Raw genomic sequence first — 9261 nt, 5'->3', positions numbered from 1 at the left:
AGAGGATTCGCGAGGTCTGCTATCTGTCCGAGGGAAGGCTGCCAGGCTGAGGAGACCGTGCATCATATTTTTTGGACTTGTGATTTTACAAAACAACTTTGGATAAAGATATTCCCTCTAATGAAGAAGATGGCAGACCTAAATGACTTGAGTTATGATGTGATTTTATATGGACTCTTTGGATGCCCAACCGCGAACCAAAAGACTATTGCATGGAAGACGATCAACTGCGTAAAGGAAGCTCTGTGGAAGGCCAGGAACATCCTGATTTTTAAGCACAATGTTTTATCTGTTGACAATGTTTTAGGTCTTTGTTTTAGCGAGATGTACATGAATTATTTATTAGATAAAAAAAAAAAATGCCACACTTTCAAATAAATGGTTTGTAAAAGAATGGAACTCCAACATATAAGGATTTGCCACCATGTCCCTTTTTATGTGTGTTTTTATGTAAATTGATTTTATTACTGTAATTCAATGTAAGAAGCTGTAATTTATTGTTAATGTTTTGAATTTTAAGTAATAAATCATTGACACCCCTGCGATGGGGTAGCCAACTGACAAAAAAAAAATCTGTTCTTATCAGTTTAATATCTGATACGTCCCCTATCTGGGGACCATATATTAAATGGATCTTTAGAACAGGGAGATGGAAATAGAGCTTGCTCGGTCCACTCCACGCATTGACCTGTTATTGCAGTACCTCCAGAACCGGTGCACCCTTTCCTAAACCAGTGGCGACTAAAATCAGATGTGAAAAGTGCTTTTTGCATTTGCCATTGTTTGTTTCTTGCACATTGGATCTCTCCTTTAATCCCATTATTTGAATGCCTGTTGGACAATGCCTTTATATAATGCATGTTTTGTAATGTGTGATAATGACCTAATTATTAAATGACTTGCTGAATAGTATGCCACCTCTTGTGTTGTGTCTGTGCTTCTGTGTTTCCAGCATTTCAATTTGGAACAGCTCATTCACCTTCCTTTTTCTCTGTCCCTTCTCCTAGGTAAGTTAAAGAGCTGCACCTGAGCCAGCCAGCCAGTCACTCAGTCAACCCACAACCACTGATTGATGCAGCACCACAGTCAAGTAGTGGAATAGTGGAACAGCAAGCAGCCGCCACAATGGACCTGTGTGCACTATATGGATGTGATGGAATAGCTCTCCTCCCTACCTTTGAAAGAAGTAAGATTTGAAGTTGCAACAAACCCTCCCTCGCCTACAAAGAGAGCACCAATTTGGCTGTGTTGATTTCTAAGGCAACATTGAGAGACTGACTGAGCAGCAACGTATAATATAAGGTTCTGACGGAACTTTGCGCGTGTCATAGTGGGGGCCCTAAGAAGTGAGAGCAAGCTTTATGACATCATAATGGGACCTCAGACAGACAAGCCTGGGCTCAGGCAGTGTTGGCCAGCAGGCACTGTATTGCAGGTGATCGAAGGCGTGAAGAGAGAAGGGGTGGCTGTGGGCATGCACTTTCTGCTGTTAGCGTTTGTCTGCCCAGCAGGAGGGCATTTGGGCGTTGCCAGGAAGGTATTTTGAGGCAGATTCCTCCACTTTCTGCACAGCATTGTGGTGCAAGCAAAAGAAGCAAAGCATCTCTAGCTTCCCTCTCCAGCCTTTTTTCACCTCTCGCCTGGCTGCTTGTGTGAGTGTGTGAGGTGGCAGGGCCCCATGGAGGTGCCTACGAGTAGACTGAATCGCTGCAAGGGATGAACAGCATTATTGGCCAGGCTCTGCCACCGGGTGCCACTTTGGGGTTATCGCTTCTCGGCCTTTTGGCTCAGATCTGTAGTGGATTTGGCAAGGTTCCTACGGTGTAAATTTACCCCTTCGGCCTTTTCAGTTTATCTGGACTGCTGCTATTGAGGGGTGGCTGAAAGCTGTAGTGCCTTTTCCTTAGGAGGAGCCGGATTTTTTTCGTGGAGGGAGAAATTCTTTGGACGTGGGATTCTGGATTATCAATTTGGATCAGGAGGCGATCGAGCTTGGATTTCTGGGCTGTGAGGATATTTTTTGTTTTTGGATTGGAACGATGGAAGGAAGGTCGGATAATTTCCAGGACTTTTTTGCGGATGATAGTCCTTTGAGGGACATGATTCGTTTTGTCATCTCGCTGCAATACCGTCAGGTAAAAGAACTGGAATTTCTTTATTCGAATGTGTTTGGTCCTATTCTGAAGATCAAGGATGGGGATTATTTTTGTGTTCAGTCTTTTAACTCCCGTGGAATTCACGATGTTACCTCGAACTCTTGTGGGATTTGTGAATTAGCGTATGCTCTCTATGAGCAAAATAGAGGACATACTATGTTGGAGGGAGTAAAAGTCCTTCCTTTGTTCCAGTATCAGTATAAACTGCTGACAGTACAGATGTACAACCCATTCATCTCTGATATGGAAGTCACATCTTTTTTGTACAATTTTTGTGAGAAGGTGACCCTTAAGAAAAATGGGGTCACTAATTTTGGTGCCTGGAATGGAAAAAGGATCTACAGTGTGGTCTTTAAAAAAGATCCAACTGCTGAAGGGGGTGTTCTGAGACCACCCCCAATTATTTTCATCAACAGAAGTAGGGGTTATCTTTTTTTTTACAGGGATGCCCCAATACTGTAGAAGATGTCATAAATATGGACATGCTGACATGGCTTGTAAGCGTTGCATGAAATGCCATGATTCCGTTCATCAGGAAACAGATTGTCCTAAAAAAAGAGATGAGGAAATTATGTCAGATGAGGACTTCGTGCCTCCAGAAGAGGCGCAGGCTCCTATAGGTTCTGTGGTACAGAATAAGGGCAAAGAAAAGAAAGCGGAAAAAAAGAAGGATAAAAAGAAGGATAAAAAGAAGGATAAAAAGAACTCCCAGGGAAAAACAAAATCCTCAGGTGTGGAGGTTTTAGTGGGAGAAAAAGAGAAAAAAATATCAAAAGAGAAAAAGGAGAAGAAAAAGGAGGAATTAACTGTGGTGTTTGAGACTCCCCTTTCACCCCCTGGGCAAGCAGGTCTGCCTGGTGCTCAGGAGGAGATGGAGGTGGCAACAAAAAGTTTAAAAAGATATACGAGAGAGGAAGAAAAATTGTCTGATGAAGAGGATGACCACAGTGGGAAGAAAAGCAGAGTTCTGGATCTTATCGGAGTTCTTTCTCCCTCGGAGTCATCTGAAGCTGAGTATCTAAAGATTGATACTTCTTCACCATTTACCAACGAGGGCGGGGGAGAAAGCCCTGGCATCTTGGTTAGGAGATGATAAGGGCTGCCTCTCTGAATATTCAGGGGTTTGTTTCTCAGTCCGAAGTATAGAAAGATCCCCTTTCATAATTTCTCTTCTTCCATTTTTGTTCAATGTTACATTTTTTATCTTATTTTTTATTCCTATATACTACATATTCTCAGTCAGTTTTTGTTTTATTCAATTTATCCCGTAGGGAACAGCCCACAAAAATAAATCGTGTAACATTTCTTGCATTTCTCCTATACATCCAGCAAATACACTCATATCCTACAGATAGTTACGATCTCCCCAAATTTGTGGTGTTATACTTCACAAATTATTTGAAATTTGAATCTTTTGAAATGGATCTAATTTACCTATATATTTCCATCGTATCCATGTCTGACAGGAAGCGATTTGCGTTCCAGGCTGGATTTGGGAGTTCCCTATTCCGTGACCCGCAATTAACTGTTACTAATAATAGACTGACTATAAAATCTCAGACTGACTAAAGTGACTCAGCAGAAGCCATGATTAAGGACGCTCCATGCGTCAGAAACGCGTAGGCACCGCTCACACTGTCATAAATCCTACGATTTATTTGAGAAATATCTATTTGTAACGCTACCTGTTTTTATATTCATTTTCATTAAAACTTGGAAATAGTTTCCGATTTTAAACAAACCTCAAGGACACAGCGCTGGATCCATCTCTTTGTTTTTCCCTGTATCTAAAGATTGATACTTCTTCACCATTTACCGACGAGGGCGGGGGAGAAAGCCCTGGCATCTTGGTTAGGAGATGATCAGGGCTGCCTCTCTGAATATTCAGGGGTTTAATAACCTTTATAAACGTACAGCCATTTATGGTTTTTTTAATAATGAAAATTATGATTTTATTTTCTTACAGGAATGTAATTTAGAAAAGAGATTATGTTATAAGTATCTACAAGGTATATGGAAGGGTAAATCTTGTTTTTCAGGTGGAAACTAATTCAAAAGTGACGGGATAGGTTTTTTATGTTCCAAAGATTGGGAAATTGTTAGGCATGAAGAAATATACCCAGGGTGCATACTTATTGTGGAGGTTTTAAAAGATAGTAAAAAAAAAATCAAGTGTTTTTGCATATATGCAATACAGAAAAAAAGTATGAGAATTCACCTTTTTGAGTTGCTACAGTTATTTATCGTTGGTTCAGATCCCATCATCATTGGTGTTGGTTTTAACTGTCAAATCTGTAAAAAGTAAAAAGGATCAGTATCTGTTTTAAAAAATATTCTTTCTGCCTGTAATCTTAAAGATATCGGGGAACTAGGTGGAAAAAGAAAAGAGTATGAGCTTACTTGGAGTAATCGTGGATGCTCATCCAGGCTCGATTATATTTTTTTATCTAGTGATTTGATGTGTTCTTCTTTTAAATCTTTTAATAGTTGTTTTACAGATCACAAGTTAATCGAATGTACACTAAATTAGAAACTTATTATTATGAAGAGGGGTTTTAAAACCTTCTTTGTTAAGTATGGGAAGAAGATAGCCTATGCAAGAAAGAAACTATACATTGATCTTAGTTCTAGGCTCCAGTGTTTTTACCTATTTAGAAACAATGGTATAGAGATGGATGATCAAATTGAGAATGTAAAAAGTCAGATAAATAATTTATTAAAAGAAAGAGGGAAAGAGATTATTTTTAACTCCCGAGTAAGAATCCTTGAACAGGATGAGAAAAAATAAAAAATTTACGGGAAAAAAGATTTTATTGAGTGTCTAGAAGGGGAAACAAACTGTGAAGAGAAATTATTAAAAGCAAAAAAAATGTATGAGGAATTATTTTCCGAAAAGGTGCTTGATGCCTCTTTAACCCCTTCCCGCCGGATCACGTTACTGTACGTGATAATCGGCGGTGCTTTCCCGCATTCTCACGTACAGTTACATCCCGACGATAAACTGTCACCATGTCACTTGACATGGTGACAGCAGGCAGATCGCGGCGGCGAGTAGCAACAAACACTTGCTGCTCGCCGGCACAGGACCAATCAATGTGGTCCTGTGACGTCGATGGCTGTGATTGGTCATTCAAAAATGAATGACCAATATCAGCATATGTAAACAAAAGACAGAAGATTCTCCTCATCGCCAGCTCTGACAAGCTCATTTCTGTCAAAGAGCTTGTGAGAGTCGTCGTGTGAAGCCCTGTCAGAGAGAAAAAGTTAAAATAAAGTGAATAAAGATCTCTTCTAGATCTCCCCAGATCTCCCCAGATCCTCCCAGATCTCCTCAGATCTCTCCTGTCCCAGTAGTTATAAAATAATCCCCAAATCGCCCACCCATTACCCCAGTGAAAATACTGCACCATATTACGTTAGGCGATAGCCTAAATACCCCCAGATCGCCCCCTCAATGCCCAGCGAGAGAACATTGATCCGTGTCAGCGTCCAGTCCGATCAACACAGATCGCCACCATTCACTGTTGCCGTGCCACATACAGTCACAGTTTTACGCAGTGACCCAGTCAGTTCCATCCCGCTCCTACGTTTTTGAGAGCGCCAGTTTGTTTCCAGTTAATAAAAAAATATATATTTTTCTCTTAGTGACAGTTACATTTTAGAGTTACAATAAAATTAGAGCTGTCACATTGTAGTGTCCATTACTACAATATGGCACAGAAATTTTATAGCCCAGAGGAGGCGTACGCTATGCTGTGCTAGCGAAGATGAAATGGAGTTCGTGCTGACATCATCTTCGTCTAGCGAGTCTGATGAGCCCCCCCACCAGCCGCAGAGGAGTTGCTGGTTCTGACCCCCCCCCCCCCGATAGTGAGGCGATATGGATGCCTGCTACAAGTTATGTCCCCCAGGTTCCAGGCTTCAGCGCATCCTCGGTAATCCAAGTGGAGACCACGGGGTTTGGAGTTCGATTTTTTTAAATTATTTTTCTCCGCTGAATTTATACATTTAATGGTGAAACAGACTAATTTATATGCGGAACAATTTCTCGCCAATCCCACATCCTACTATGCCAAAGACTAAAATTGGACCCCCACAAACCCTGAGGAGCTTTGCAAATTTTGGGGCCTGTTACTGAATATGGGCCTCATAAAGAAACCCAGCATTAGGGACTACTGGTCATCTGATGTCCTATATAATTCCCCCCTTTATGGCACCATTATGACCAGAAGAAGATTCGAGGTCATCCTCAAATTTCTGCATTACACAGATAATACCCGCTGCCCACCCCCCAATGATCCAAATTATGACCGTTTATTTAAAATAAGGCCTGTCATAAATCATTTGAATTTAAAATTTGCCCCCCAGATAAAAATATTGCGGTCGACGAGTCTCCCGTCAGTTTTGAGGGAAGGCTCCACTTCCGTCAATACCTCCCAAATAAAAGGGCCCAGTATGGAATAAAGCGCTATAAGATCTGTGAAAGTTCCACCGGGTACACTCATTGTTTCCGGATTTATGAGGGAAGGGATTCCAAAATTGATCCCCCAGAGTGCCCCCCTTCCCTTAGTGTCAGCGGAAAAATTGTGTGCGATCTTTTACACCCGCTACTTGGCCAGGGATATCATGTCTATATAGACAATTTTTATAACAGCATCCCTCTCCAAAAGTGCCTTTTGGCAAGAGCGACAGTGGCCTGTGGCACAATCAAAAAAAATTCTAAGGGCCTCCTCAAAACCCTCCTGGGTCAGACATTGCCAAAAGGGGAAAGCAAAGCAATGTGCAGTGACAACATGTTGCTAGTGAAATATAGGGACAAGAAAGATGTCCACATTCTAACTAGCATCCATAAGGATAGCAGCATCAATGTTCCAGTTTGTGGCTCCAGCACCACAACTTCCAAGCCTGCCTGCGTACTGGATTATAACCGCTTTATGGGTGGGGTGAATCTATCTGATCAGGTCATAAAGCCGTATAGTGCCATGCGGAAAAGTAAGACCTGGTACAAGAATCTGGCAGTCCACCTCACCCAAATGGCAATGTATAACGCATTTGTGGTGTCCAGATACGCAGGCAATCGAAACACATTTCTCCAATTTCAGGAGAAAATAATCAAGGCCCTTTTATTTGACAACCTAGAAGGGGAGGGCACTTCTTCGGGAGATTATAGTTGCCATATAATTCCAGGCCAGCACTTTCCCTCATTAAATCCCCCACTGACAAGAAAACAAGACCCCAGAAAAGATGTCGGGTGTGTTCAAAAAAAGGCATTAGGAAAGACATTATACACCAGTGTGAGACATGCCCCACAAAGCCAGGCTTGTGCATCAATGAATGCTTCAAAATTTACCATACCTCCACTGAGTTTTAGATTATTTTATTTATACACCCGTTTATTTTACAAATTGGCCATTCTAAATAGATTTTTGAAGCAGAGTAATTTTATATCAAATAATTTTTGCCCACAAAATGTAAAAGAAGCCCAAACAGAACAAAAAATTCTTACAACACCCCTAGATGAATACCTAAAGTGGCTTCACGTTATAATTAGTCACACCAAATTAAAATATTTTTTAAAAACCCCTAACAAAATTCTCACTATACCTCTAGATGAATACCTACGTGGTTTCACGTTATAATTAGTCACACCAAATTAAAATATTTTTGAAAAACACCTAACAAATTTTCTCACTATACCACTAGATGAATACCTTGAAGGGTAGAGTTTTCAAAATAATATCAGTTGGAATCACTGAAATAGCATACTTGAGATAAAAATTACATTTTTATTTGACAGCATCATTTCATATAAATGTAATATTCCTTCAATACATTTTTTTATTTTATAATTTTAGTGAGTTTGCCTATTATTATAACTATGTCCTGCCATATAAAGCGGTTATATTAATTCTTATAAATTGTTTGGTGATATGGGCATAGTTCTTTATATTTGGAGGTTACTCAATTTACGAGCTGTTCCTGATCAATACGTTATGGGCTTTTTTTTTGTTCAGGCTTTTGCACAACCCGGTAAACCCGAAAATACTTCCAGGAAAACTGACAATATCTTAGGGGATTAGTGATCCTTTACTGTCCATAAAGATGGTGTTTGACACTGCCCTTTTATATATTCTGTAGGTGATTGGTTGTTTTGCGCAAATTACGGTTCCTACTTTGACGGGCAGGGACCTGTAATGCTGTGCCAACGTCCCTTGGCACGTTCGTCTCTGATATAGAGATTGATGGGGCTAAAGAGATGTTGTATGACCAGTCCCTTTGAAAAAAAGAAGTGACATTATAAAGCTCTCTTCTTTCATCCTGTGAACATGCTCAAGTTCTAATTTTTTTCCTCCAGTTCTCAAATATATTGCCCTTCAGTCCAATACAGTTCTAATTTAAATTCTCCCTGCTTTAACTATTGTTAACAGCTGTGGACTGACACATTTGTTGGTCATCTGCTTTGTTGGCACAACATAGTTACATACACTGGCAAATGCACTTCTACGGGTTAATATGCTGTGGAAGGCAACCATGCCCCAAAAATAATAGATTTGGTAAAAAAATTACCACCTAAATACCATGATTCCGGCTATGAAAACCTAGTGGTACAAACACTCATTAAACCACTAGGTGAATACCTTAGGGGTGCAGTTTTCAAAATGGGGTCACTTTTAGGGGTGTCAGATAGTTCTGCAAGCTCAAATCCTTTACAGGGATGGAGTGGGGCCTATCAACTCATTCAAGCTAAAATTATGTTCTGAAAAGCCAAAGGGTGCTTCTTTGCTTTGGGGTCACACTGTGTGGGTATGCAGCAGATTACGGCCTAAGTGGGGGTATTTCTTGACACAGGAGAAACTAGGTAATAAATGTTGGGGTGTGTTTCATGTACTATTTTGGAAAAATATGTCCTAGAAATGACGCATTTGTGAAAAAAATGTTATTCTTGAGGGGTGTAGTTTGCAAAATGGGGTCACTTTTGGGGGTTTCTACTGTTTTGGTCCCTCCAGGGCCTTGAAAACACGACATGGCACCGAAAACCATTCCAACAATATCTGCGCTCCAAATGGCACTTCTTCCCTTCTGTGCCCTTCTGTGGGTCTAAACA

The 9261-nt window shown here is 40.6% G+C and overlaps 1 non-coding gene across 1 annotated transcript; it reads left to right on the top strand.

Moving 5' to 3' along the window:
* The first annotated feature begins 535 nt into the window (after positions 1 to 535).
* LOC142654420 (U2 spliceosomal RNA) lies at positions 536 to 725 on the top strand. The gene has a single exon (XR_012849038.1). It is a non-coding gene; the product is annotated as a U2 spliceosomal RNA (small nuclear RNA).
* The last annotated feature ends 8536 nt before the right edge of the window (positions 726 to 9261 follow it).

This window comes from Rhinoderma darwinii, chromosome 5, assembly GCF_050947455.1.
Source record: "Rhinoderma darwinii isolate aRhiDar2 chromosome 5, aRhiDar2.hap1, whole genome shotgun sequence".
Classification (NCBI taxonomy): domain Eukaryota; kingdom Metazoa; phylum Chordata; class Amphibia; order Anura; family Rhinodermatidae; genus Rhinoderma; species Rhinoderma darwinii.
The sequence above is the reverse complement of the archived record's forward strand: the minus strand, read 5'-3'. Positions and strand labels throughout refer to the sequence as shown.